This window comes from Pteropus medius, unplaced genomic scaffold (assembly GCF_902729225.1).
Source record: "Pteropus medius unplaced genomic scaffold, Ma_sr-lr_union100, whole genome shotgun sequence".
In the NCBI taxonomy this organism is placed as follows: Eukaryota; Metazoa; Chordata; class Mammalia; order Chiroptera; family Pteropodidae; genus Pteropus; species Pteropus medius.
In genome coordinates, this window is record NW_024350924.1 from 7,644,838 (window position 1) to 7,655,614 (window position 10,777).

Sequence of the window (10,777 nt, forward strand, 5' to 3'; positions counted from 1 at the left end):
GGAAAGTGTTGTCGAGCTGTTATAGTTACACAAAGCAGACCACGGCAAGTTAAAGACACCAGCTATAAACACAGAAGCCACTTTTAAAAAGAATAGCAAAGTGGTATCGCTAAAAGCCAAAGACAGATAAAATGGAATACCAATAACTAAATAAATCTATATCCAAATAAAGGCAGAAAAAGAACAGATGAGACAAATACAAAACAATAGCAGAATCACAGACTTAAACGTAACCATACTGAAACTGCATTAAATGTTAATGTTTCAAGCATCCCAATTACGAGGCAGAGATTGTCAGAATGGATTAGAAAGCAAAACCCAAGTATATACTGCCTACTAAAATTGCACTTAAAATGATAAGTAAAGGCAAAAAGGTGGAAAAAGATGCACCGTGTAAACATGAACTTGACGAAGGACTTATATTCAAAATATATAATGAACTCTTGTAACTCATTAAAAAGCAGAAAAACAACTCACTTAAAAATGGGGAAAATATCTGAATAGACATTTCACCAAAGAAGGTATACAGACAGCAAATAAGCACATAAAAATATATTCCACATAACTAGTCACTAGGGAAATGCGAATTGAAACAACAATGAGATTCTATTATCGACCCACAGAAATAGCTTAACTTAAAAGTGTCTGACAATACCAAGTGTTGACAAGGGTGTACGGGAACCGTAACTTCTGTGTTTTGGGTAATAATGCCAAATGAGACATTTCAAAATGTTACTTTGGAAAACGGTTTGGCAGTGTCTTATATATGTAAATGTAAACCTAACATATGATCCAATAATACTCCTTCTACATATTTTCCCAAGAGAAATGGAAATATATGTCCACACAACTCTGAGCATTCTTGCAAATGCTCATGGTACTTTTATTCATAATAGACAAAAACTGGGATGAACCCAAATGTGTATCAACCGACGAACAGATAAACAAATTGTATTATACTTGTATAATGAAATACTGACCAGCAACGAAGAGGAACAAACTGCAGAGACAACAGTATGGATGAGTCTCAAAAGCATTATGCTATGTGAAATAAGCCAGACACGTGAGGCTGTATCTGTACAATTCATTTTATATAAAATTTTAGAAAAGGCGAAACTAGAGGGATAGAAAGTGCAGTTGTTGCTTCGGACTGGATGTGGAGGGAGGCAAGGGATTGCAGAGGGGCATAAGGAACTTTTTTTGAGGAGACAGAAATATTCTTTATGACGATTGTAGTATTGGTTATGTGACTGTCCAGATTTGTAAAAATTCATCCAACTGTATACTTAAATTGGTGAATTTTATTATATGTAAATGATACTCTTATGAAGCTTAAAAGTAAAAATAAAAAGAAAGGAAAAACAAGATAAAAAGGGTAATCATAAGAAAACTGTATTAACACAAGACAAAGAAGACTTTTCCAAGAAGCCTTCCGAGACGCCCCCTCCCCTCCCATCGGCCAGCGTTTCTTCGTGTGTTCGTGCTTAAAGCAGTCACTCACAAAGGGAATGAAACTTATGTGCATTTGAGTTTAGAGCTTTGACAAGCTCACACTGCAAAAGTCAGGTGTTACTTGCTGGAAGTGGGGATGGAGCCAGACACCTGCGAGGCATAGGGCTCAACAGAGGTGAGCCGACTCCTCAGCCACAGTGAGTTCCTACTGTGAGGTAACCATAGCAGCTGTAACAAGTAAGCCCACACATTTCAGTACCTTAACGCCATTAAATTTTATTTCTCCCTAGCATGACAGACCAATGCAGGCATTCCCGGGTGCAGGCAGCTTCCTCCATGTAGAGATGCCACACCAGGGGCTCCTGTTTATTCCCCATCTTGTGGCTTTGGCATCTTCGGCCTCTGTTTCCACCAGCAAACAAGGGAAGAGGCTCTGAAGAAGCCACATAACTGTTTCTTAACCTGCTCCCCTCAAAATGATACATGCAATTTCTGCTCGCACTCACTGGCAAGACCTAGTCATGCAGCCACATGTAGGGAGCTAGAAATACAGTCCCCAGCAGGGCTGATTCCCGGTGATAATTCCACGCTGTGAAATGGGACATACATTTTGGAGGGCAGCCGGTCGTCTGCCATGGTGGAGGTGGACGTGGGGACACACCGTTGAGTGACAAACCAACAGCTTCTACCACAGAGATACATGATTTAACCTTTCCCAATTATTTATGGCAAAACAGTGCTTTGCCATAAATATTATTATTGTCCCCATGTTACAGATGTGGAAACTGAGACTCAGAGAGATTAAACAACATGTACCAGGCCAGAAAGCTTTTGAAAGTGGCAGACCCTAAATGTTCGCTCACTTGTGCTGTGGGATGTCACACCGGCCCACTTAACCTTCACTCTAAATTGCCTGAAGGAAAACTTCACCACTTCCTTCTTCACCAGCCTCTGGCTCAGGCGAGTGTCAGAAAGAAAATTTCTGAGAATGGGCCACCCAGGTGGCGAGCAACATTCACCAAGTTGTTTTGTCACAGTATCACGGACTGTGGAAACACGACACCGGCCCTTTTTTCTAGAGTAATGTTGACCCATGTCTGGGCAAAACAGAAAAGTTTAGTATGAGTGTGTCCGTTCAAATAAATCCTAACTCTCTCATTTTACAGGAATGACTAGTTCCCATGACTCACGTGACACCCTCTCCCTAAAATAAAGTGTCTCGCTGGTTTTTTTAGACTAGCATGCAGTGAGGGGTGGTAAACTGTTATTTCTCTTGGTTTTCGTCATCATCGTGGACCATCCTTGGCATTCTATATATCGTGCATGTGCCCAAGACCAGCAGAAGGATGGTCTAGAGGTCGGAAGGATGAGAGGGAAAGGGGGTGGGACTACAGAGGGCTGTTCCAATGTATTAAGATAATCGTACCACCCACACCTCACTTTTCATTAAAAACAACGCCAGCCTCCCTATAGCTACCACCGTTTGATGAACAGTTCAGAGAAAGAGAATGCTACATAAATTTATTCTGATTCAGAGTCCTCGGTACCTTACCTGAAAATGTATGTACAGAGGATGAATTTCTTCTGGAAGAGAGAGCCTCATTCAAGCCACTCACCTCTTTAATCAGAGCTCAGGAACTTTCCATCTATTTTAAGCAATTTTCTGCTGGAAACGCAGCACAGAGGTGGCCATACCCTCCATTTCAAGTGCTAATAACTCACATTATAACTCCAGTCGGCTCCCTAGTCTGTGCTTTGCATGCTTTGTGGAATCATTTTAATATTCCATAATCACTTTAATATACTGTGTAATCTTGGACAAGTTACTTAGGCTCTCTGGGTACCTCATCTGTAAAATGAGGGGGTCGGACTAGGTAAATGATCTTAAATTACCTTTTCTCAAATAAAATTCAATAGACAAGAGAAATAAAACTACACTAGTTGGATCTGAAGCATCTGTTGAGCAGACCTGTGTGTCTACTGTTATGCTGGGATTCAAAGTTGAGCGGATCGCCGCCTCCAATCTCATTCTAGTGGGGGATACGGACACGTAACTACAGGACGGTTATGCAACTGCAAGACCCCTGCATTAAATGCAAAACTAGAGATACGCACAGGGCCTTGGGGGGCAGCAGCCCGGGGAAATAGAGAGGGCTCTCGACAGAGTGATGAGCAGATGCGCTGTGTCACGTCACATCCCTTGGCCCCTCTCGGGGTCTCCACAGAGCTGTAGAGGACAGTTCTATGCGGGCTGCCAGTGGGCCACCTCAAGCACCCGCATCAGGACACCAGGCTAGGACAGGTGCACACCAGAAGCATGGGGGAGTTAACGCCCCTGCTGGCTGACCTCGGCTGAGTGGGAGAGTCAGAGAGCAAATGCCGGAGGCTTCTGCTCCCGGGGTACAGTTCTGACGCACATTCTACCCAGCTGGCCCACGTGGTACCCCCCACCTCTGCCCTGGTAGCACACGCTTTATTGACTTTCTCTCATTCCCTGACTTATCCCCCCTACTCATTTACTGCTGCTTTCTGAGATATCTTCCCAAATAAATGACTCTCACCCAAGTCGATGTATCAGGTTTGCTTCCAAGGGAACCTAACCTAAAGGAACAGACACATGAACAATGGTGAAAGGCGTTTCAGAGGGAGGCGTGGTGGCCACAAATGCTCAAAAGTGAGAACCAGCAGATTGAGGGGAACACGAAGCAGTTCAGTGTTGGCTAGACCATCACATTGGAGCTGTCGACTGCATAGCATCAAGGTAAATTACCATCCATCCGCCCAGGATGCTCTCAGACCACTGCAAACCACCACGCATTGTGTGTGCCGAGAGAGCAAGCTGATTCTAATGTTTGCTAACCAGCGCAGACAGATCGACAGCACACTTTCCGAGGGTTTGGGGAGGAGAGGCAGGGCTGCTGCTATTGGAAACGATGTCCTTCTCAGGCTCTCCTGTGACTCTGATGGGTCACAGTGCCCTCTCTCATTACACTGGGCCTCGAGTTCAAGGGCAGCTGACACAGCCTAATCACATTCCAGCCTTTCCCTGGAAGCGGAATTCATCGTGATTATTACCTCATAGTACTTAATTTGCAAATGAGGAGTTAGAATTTAAAATGTCTCTTGAAGGGCAGGAGGTGTGGAATAGAATTTTACAGTAGGGAGGACAGAAAACTGGTTCCTACACTGTGCAACCGCGTGAACATAATAAAAGAAATGAAAATGAGAAGGAGAGAAATTAATAGGGGCAAAGTAAGGAGGGGCTGGAAGGCAGGTTATTCAAAATATATGCTTTAAATCCTATTCATTCGCTAGAGGGGGAAGGTAGATTTGACTACAAGCTCTCTAAACACTGCCATGAAAAGAAAAACACTGCCAGTTACAACATTTACAGAGTCCATCAGGTAAAAAGAAACCAGTCGCTAAGGAAAAGCACAACTATTAGCGGTACTGAGACCAGAGTGAAATCTCTCCACGGGTCCCGAGTTGAGCGGCTGTAATGAAGAGTGGCTGTAAACCTGTCCTTCTAGGAAACACAGTGACGAAGTGCACAGGGCTGTTTCTTAGGACATTCTTCCATATGGACTGATGGCATCGTGACAAAATGCAATTCAGTAAAAGCAACTTTATTGGGTGTCAACATGACATAGCCGGATATCAAGCTTATTGATGGTCTACTTAATTTATAATTCAGGGAGAGATCTTACGGATGCTCAAAGAGTGTACCGACTGCATTTACGTCAGGTAATCTCCCATAAATATTGTTTCTCTCAGCTGAGTTTTAAAAAATGTCGAGGAGCAGTAGGTTTGAAACACCATCAGGATGCTCCAAGTGGCTGGTTAAGCACAAAACCACCTGCTCTGCCCATCACCCAGCCCATCCTCTTGAGAAGATGCTGGGGCCACACCTGGACAGCCTGTGTGTCTCAAAAGTGGGTCTCCAGTGTTTTTCACGGGCAGAGTGCCCAAGATTTTCCTCAGGAAGTAACTTTGCATTCTTCCTAACTCAGAGGCAAATGGGTGACCAAGATCTCATGAGCTTTATCTCGACAACTTTAATCCAGAAAAAGAATGTTAAAGCAGGGGCTATAAACCTGCTTCCACCATGAGGGAAGAAAAGCCATTTGGTAAAGTACAGCATTTCCCCCTTATCCATGGGGCAGACAGTCCAAGACCCCAGCAGATGCCCGAAACCGCGGATAGTACCAAACCCTATATGTACTATGTTTTTCTCCTATGCATACACGCCTATGATAGTTTAATTTATCAATTAGGCACAGTAAGAGATTACCAACAATAACTAATAATAAAATAGAACGATGATAACAATATACTGCAATAAAAGTTGCGTGAAGGTGGTCTCTCAAAATATCTTATGGTACCGTACTCACCATTCTTTCTGTGAGGATGTGAGATGATACGGTGTCTACACGAAGAGATGAAGCCTGGTGAATGACGCAGGCATTGTGACCTAGCATTAGGCTCCTAAAAGGGTCACTTGAACACAGCACTGGGATACCGCTGCAGCCCAGGCGATGACCAAGATGGTTGCTAAGTGACTAACCGCGGCAGCACCAGGCGAGACTACAGCGCGCAAACTCCACATCTCGCGGGATGTAGCAACCATCGTGAGATTTCATCACGCTTCTCAGAAGCGCAGCAATTTAAAACTTATTAATTATTTCTGAAATTTTCCATTAATAATTTCAGACCCTGATTGATCCTGTGTAACTGTGACCTTGGAAAGCAAAACCACAGATAAAAGGACTACTGCACCCCGAAAGCAGGTAGCTGGCAACATGCCACTCCCCGAGTACCTTCCAAAATAGACAAAGTTGCAAAATGTACCCTTCTGCTAAATGACTTGCTGAAGGGAATAATGAGCTACAAAGTAAATAAAAATGGAGAGCCGTCTACCAAAAAGGTCTACCAAAAAGGATGACGTGGTTTTAGAATAATTAATTGATCTATGTGTCCTCTCCAGGAGAGAAGAGGTAGATAGCGGGGTTGGTAACGCTAATTAAGAATAAAGCTGTGGCCTGTGCAGATGAGCTTGCTCTGTTCTCTAACACTGCAGGACACACATCCAGCTCAGCCCACAGGGGTAGAAGTTGGAGAAAAGGGAGGAGCAGCAGAGACAAAGATTTCACTTTGGAAGAGGTTGGAAAGGACTTCCTTGGAGGTCAGCTTGTCTGAGACCCCACCTAATGCAGGAATTCCCCTATGGCTGCCCTGACAGGTAGGTATTTAACCTGTGTCGTTGCTCTTTAGAGAGGAGAGAATACCACCATCATTGAGCTGACTCTGGTTATGACACACTAGGCCAGTTCTGTCTCCTGGCAATTTTTACCCAGTGACTCAATACAACACCTCAAGCAAGTCTCATTCTTCCTCTGAAACGAAAACTTCAAAATAATCTGAAGATAACTGCTCAGAGCTTCCTGTTATCTTCTCCAAATCTTCTAGAAGACTCTAATTCCATTTAAAATAACACCTCTTTGGATGAGCAGATAGATTTAGCAAATAAAAAAATATAGGATGCCCAGCTGAATTTGAGTTTCAGATAAACAAAGATTTGTTTTAGTATAAGTATGCTCCATGTAATATTTGGGACATACTTATACTAAAAAAGTATTCCTCGTTTATCCGAAATTCAAATTTAACTGGGCATCCTATATTTCAGCTAGCAACCCTACTCTGGATGCATTTTGGTTTGCAAATGTTCTTAAAACGTAGTGCCTAGTCGAACCCAGAAGCAGAGCTCAGGTGGGTGAGAAAGGCTGAAAGGGGAAGGAAGGAGAACGTGGCCCACCCCCTTCACCCCTCCCCCACCCAGGCTTCTGTGCGAAGGGTAGAGTGAAGTATCTTCCTGGAGGGCATCAGGCCCCCTCCCCCAGCTCGGTGTCAGAGCAGCTCTGGATAACCACCTATGTTGGCAGCCCTGGTCTTACATAAAGAATCTCTTCCAACATCTCCAAGGCCCTCTCTAGCTATTTCTAACTTCCTGGGATGTGCCAGCACTTCTTTTCCATAATCAATTTTACTGTCCCTATTCATTGTAGGAGGTTATTTTCATCCTAAATGATACCCTGTTTGCAGAATACTACACACAATGGCTTGTGCCTCTCCTATCTGCTTAACTCCCTTTAAATTTTGTTTGTTCTTCTGGCCTCGGTCCTTTGCATTTCCTTGCAGCATTACAGATCTTTCGATACATTAAACTAGAACATAAGTTCCTGTAGGGCAAAGGCCACCACTACATCGTTCACACAATAATAATGCCTCGCTTTTGTAGAGGGCTTTTATCGCCATAAGTCTTGTCTCGCTCCATTTTCTTACCTTCGCTGCTCTCTCTTCCACCCATGCCCCTGAAGGAGTACATGCTCCAGGGTGGGTGCTGGGGGAACGGGACCGCTACGGCCTGGCAGAAGTGGAATGGGGGAGGCAGTTCTAGTCATTTAAGAACACTTTCTCCACTGTCTCCCATTTTAGACTTTTAAGGCCCGAGGTCACAGAGCACAGCCCAAGCTTAACCCATTCGAACAGATGAGACCCCTTGCTGTTTTTGAAGCTTGGTCAGGTGGGCATTCCACAACTTCCCCTAGGCCTCATCGGTAGTGAATGACTCTCACTCATCAGGAAGTGAAAGCTTACTCTCCCCACCCTGCCCTTTTTAACTCTTAATTCCATCCCCTCCTTCTATGATTAAACCTTACAGTTCTTTCTGGTTAGTAATCCTCTGTTTGACTTTGATAGGTGGAATGAGACACTTGGTAACAAAACAAGGACGGTTTGAATGAAAAGGAGCAGCGGAATGGAATGTCACCACAGAAAATGCTCCTTCTCCCACCTCTCTGCCGAGTGAAGTGGGGTCAGGGGCATCTGGAGACTGTGCGGATGGGCCGGTGGAGGTGGCAAAGCTACCGCGCCAAGTCTGGGTGAACCAGGACAATCAGCAAATTCAGTCATTGGGACCTTTGGCATTTCCATCCTCAACTTTAAATAATGAGGTGATTTTATCGATCTCAGCAGGAAAGCCAGTGAGGGGTGTGGCAGTGAGGACCCTTACCAGGTTTTGGGGGGAACGCCTACAATCAGACACCTGTACCAAAGAGAAAGTAATGGCTGGCCGTTATGACCTGAGCCTCTGAGGGTCACTGCAATCTGCCCAAGGGAACTCGTGGTGGAACTCATCTCCTTGGGGATGGGATGGGAGCAGATGGGAGTTTTTTTGGAGAGTGAGCCTTCCGCTCCAGACAAGCCCACAGACTAACCGAACTGAGAACAACTGATTGGGCCCAAAGCCTTACCTGTGTAGGAGGTTACTCACCCACTCTGGCATATAAATATCTCTTATAATAAAAGCTTCATGAATTAACAAAGTGTGCGGGGCTGCTGTGGGTGCTGTTTCTTTCGTTAGAAACGTATTTTATCCTTTGGTGGTCAGGGCATCCAGCGGGCGTAGTGGTTATGACCAACTGTCTGGAGTTATTAATTTACGCTCATTTTCTGCTACGAAAACGGCTGTCTCAGACTGACTCTCATGACACAGGTGACCGCCCACCACCAGCAGGCTATCCACTTTGGCCCTCATTCTACTCGCCCTGCCTGAACAGTCTCATTTATTCTCTCTATTTCAACTACCAACCACTGTTGTTTTTTTTTTTTTTCCATGATTGTAAGATGCACCATTAATTTAATAACACCTGGGGTGGGGAGGGGGCTAAGAATCTCTATCATATTAAGTATACAACATCTATTGCCAGCTCATCCTTACACCTCATAGCTAAAGACCTGCTTTGCAGTCATCCTCTCAGAGACGTTTTTACAGCCTTCCCCAGGACTGACCAGTCCCTCGTGTCCCACGTGTGGTCATGATGCACAGGCTGCAAGCACACTGTCTTACTCATCTCTGCATTCCCAGGGTCTAGCCCAGTGCCTGGCATTAGTTCGCTCTATAAATACTTATCGAGGACCTATCATGTGCCAGGCACACGCCCAGACTCACGCCTGTTTGTTAAACAGAAGAGTTTTTAACAAACATCCACTCTGCAGTAACATGGCAGATGTAAGATGAGACGGTCTTTTGGGCTGGCTCTTTCATCGTTAAACCAAAATGGGAGCGGTAGGTATGTCGTGCTGTCCTAGTCTGTTCGGGCTGCTATAACACATGCTACAGACTGGGTGGCTTAAACAAAATTTATTTCTCACAATTCTGGAGGCTGGGAAGTCCAAGATCAAGGCGTTGGCCTGTGTATTTCCTGGCGAGAGACTCCTTCCCGGTTTGCAGACAGACTCGTCCTTGCTGTATCTTTATATGGCTGAGAGATCATCTCTCTCATGTGTCTTATAAGGGCATTGATTCCATTCATGAGGGCTCCAACCTCAGGATCTAATTCTCACCGCCCCCCACACACACCCTAAGGCCCCATCTCCAAATAGCATTGGGGATTAGGAATTCGGTACATGAATCTGGGGGCATACAAACATGCAGTCCACGGCACGTGCTAAAATGAATGCGATCAAGTGCCAACATGTGTGCTTCCGTTACGGAAAGGATCGATCTGGGCTTCTGCAGGGGCCAGGCCTTACTCTTCTCTGCAGCTCTGGAATCTCTCAAGGCCTAACAGGAGGCTTGCACTGAGAGATGACTCAATAAAACTGAAAAGCTTCCCAGAGAAATTCTAGAGGATTCTATGGGATGGAAAGCAACAAGGAATTGCAGGATGGGTAAACAGTATGAAAAAAGGCTCAGTGGCAAGAGGGAATTAAAAAAAAATTTTTTTTTTATCGTGTTAAGATATAGATAACATAGAATTTACTCCTTAAGCCATTTTTAAGTGTACAGTTCAGTGGTATTAAGTACGTTCACATTGTTGCGCCGCTGGGGACGAATTTTTAAGAGTGTGTTTCAGAAAGGTTCATACCTGCCGATCAGACATTTGTTAGCGGAAGTAAGAAACACTCGTTAGGAAATAACGACACATCAGAGTTCAAAGCAGAGTACCGTGGGCAGTTTCCCCGCGAACGTCTGCTTTGTTTGCACGTATTAATGAGAGACTGCATTTTTGGAGGGCCGGGGGCTCCAGTGGAGTTCTCTGTAAGTTTGAATCATCCTTGCGAAGTTTTAAACAATGAACACTAAAAATTTCCCCAATACCGGGCCTTTTGTATTCAAATCAAAAGCATAAAACCTTATTGTGGGGGGAAAAAGAATATTGACAACCAGTCGTGACCATACGAAGCGATAAATGTAAAGTCTTATGAGCATATTCCATCTGAAGTCCTGTCCCTATTAATACACTTGAGAGTTTTTTTTTTTTTA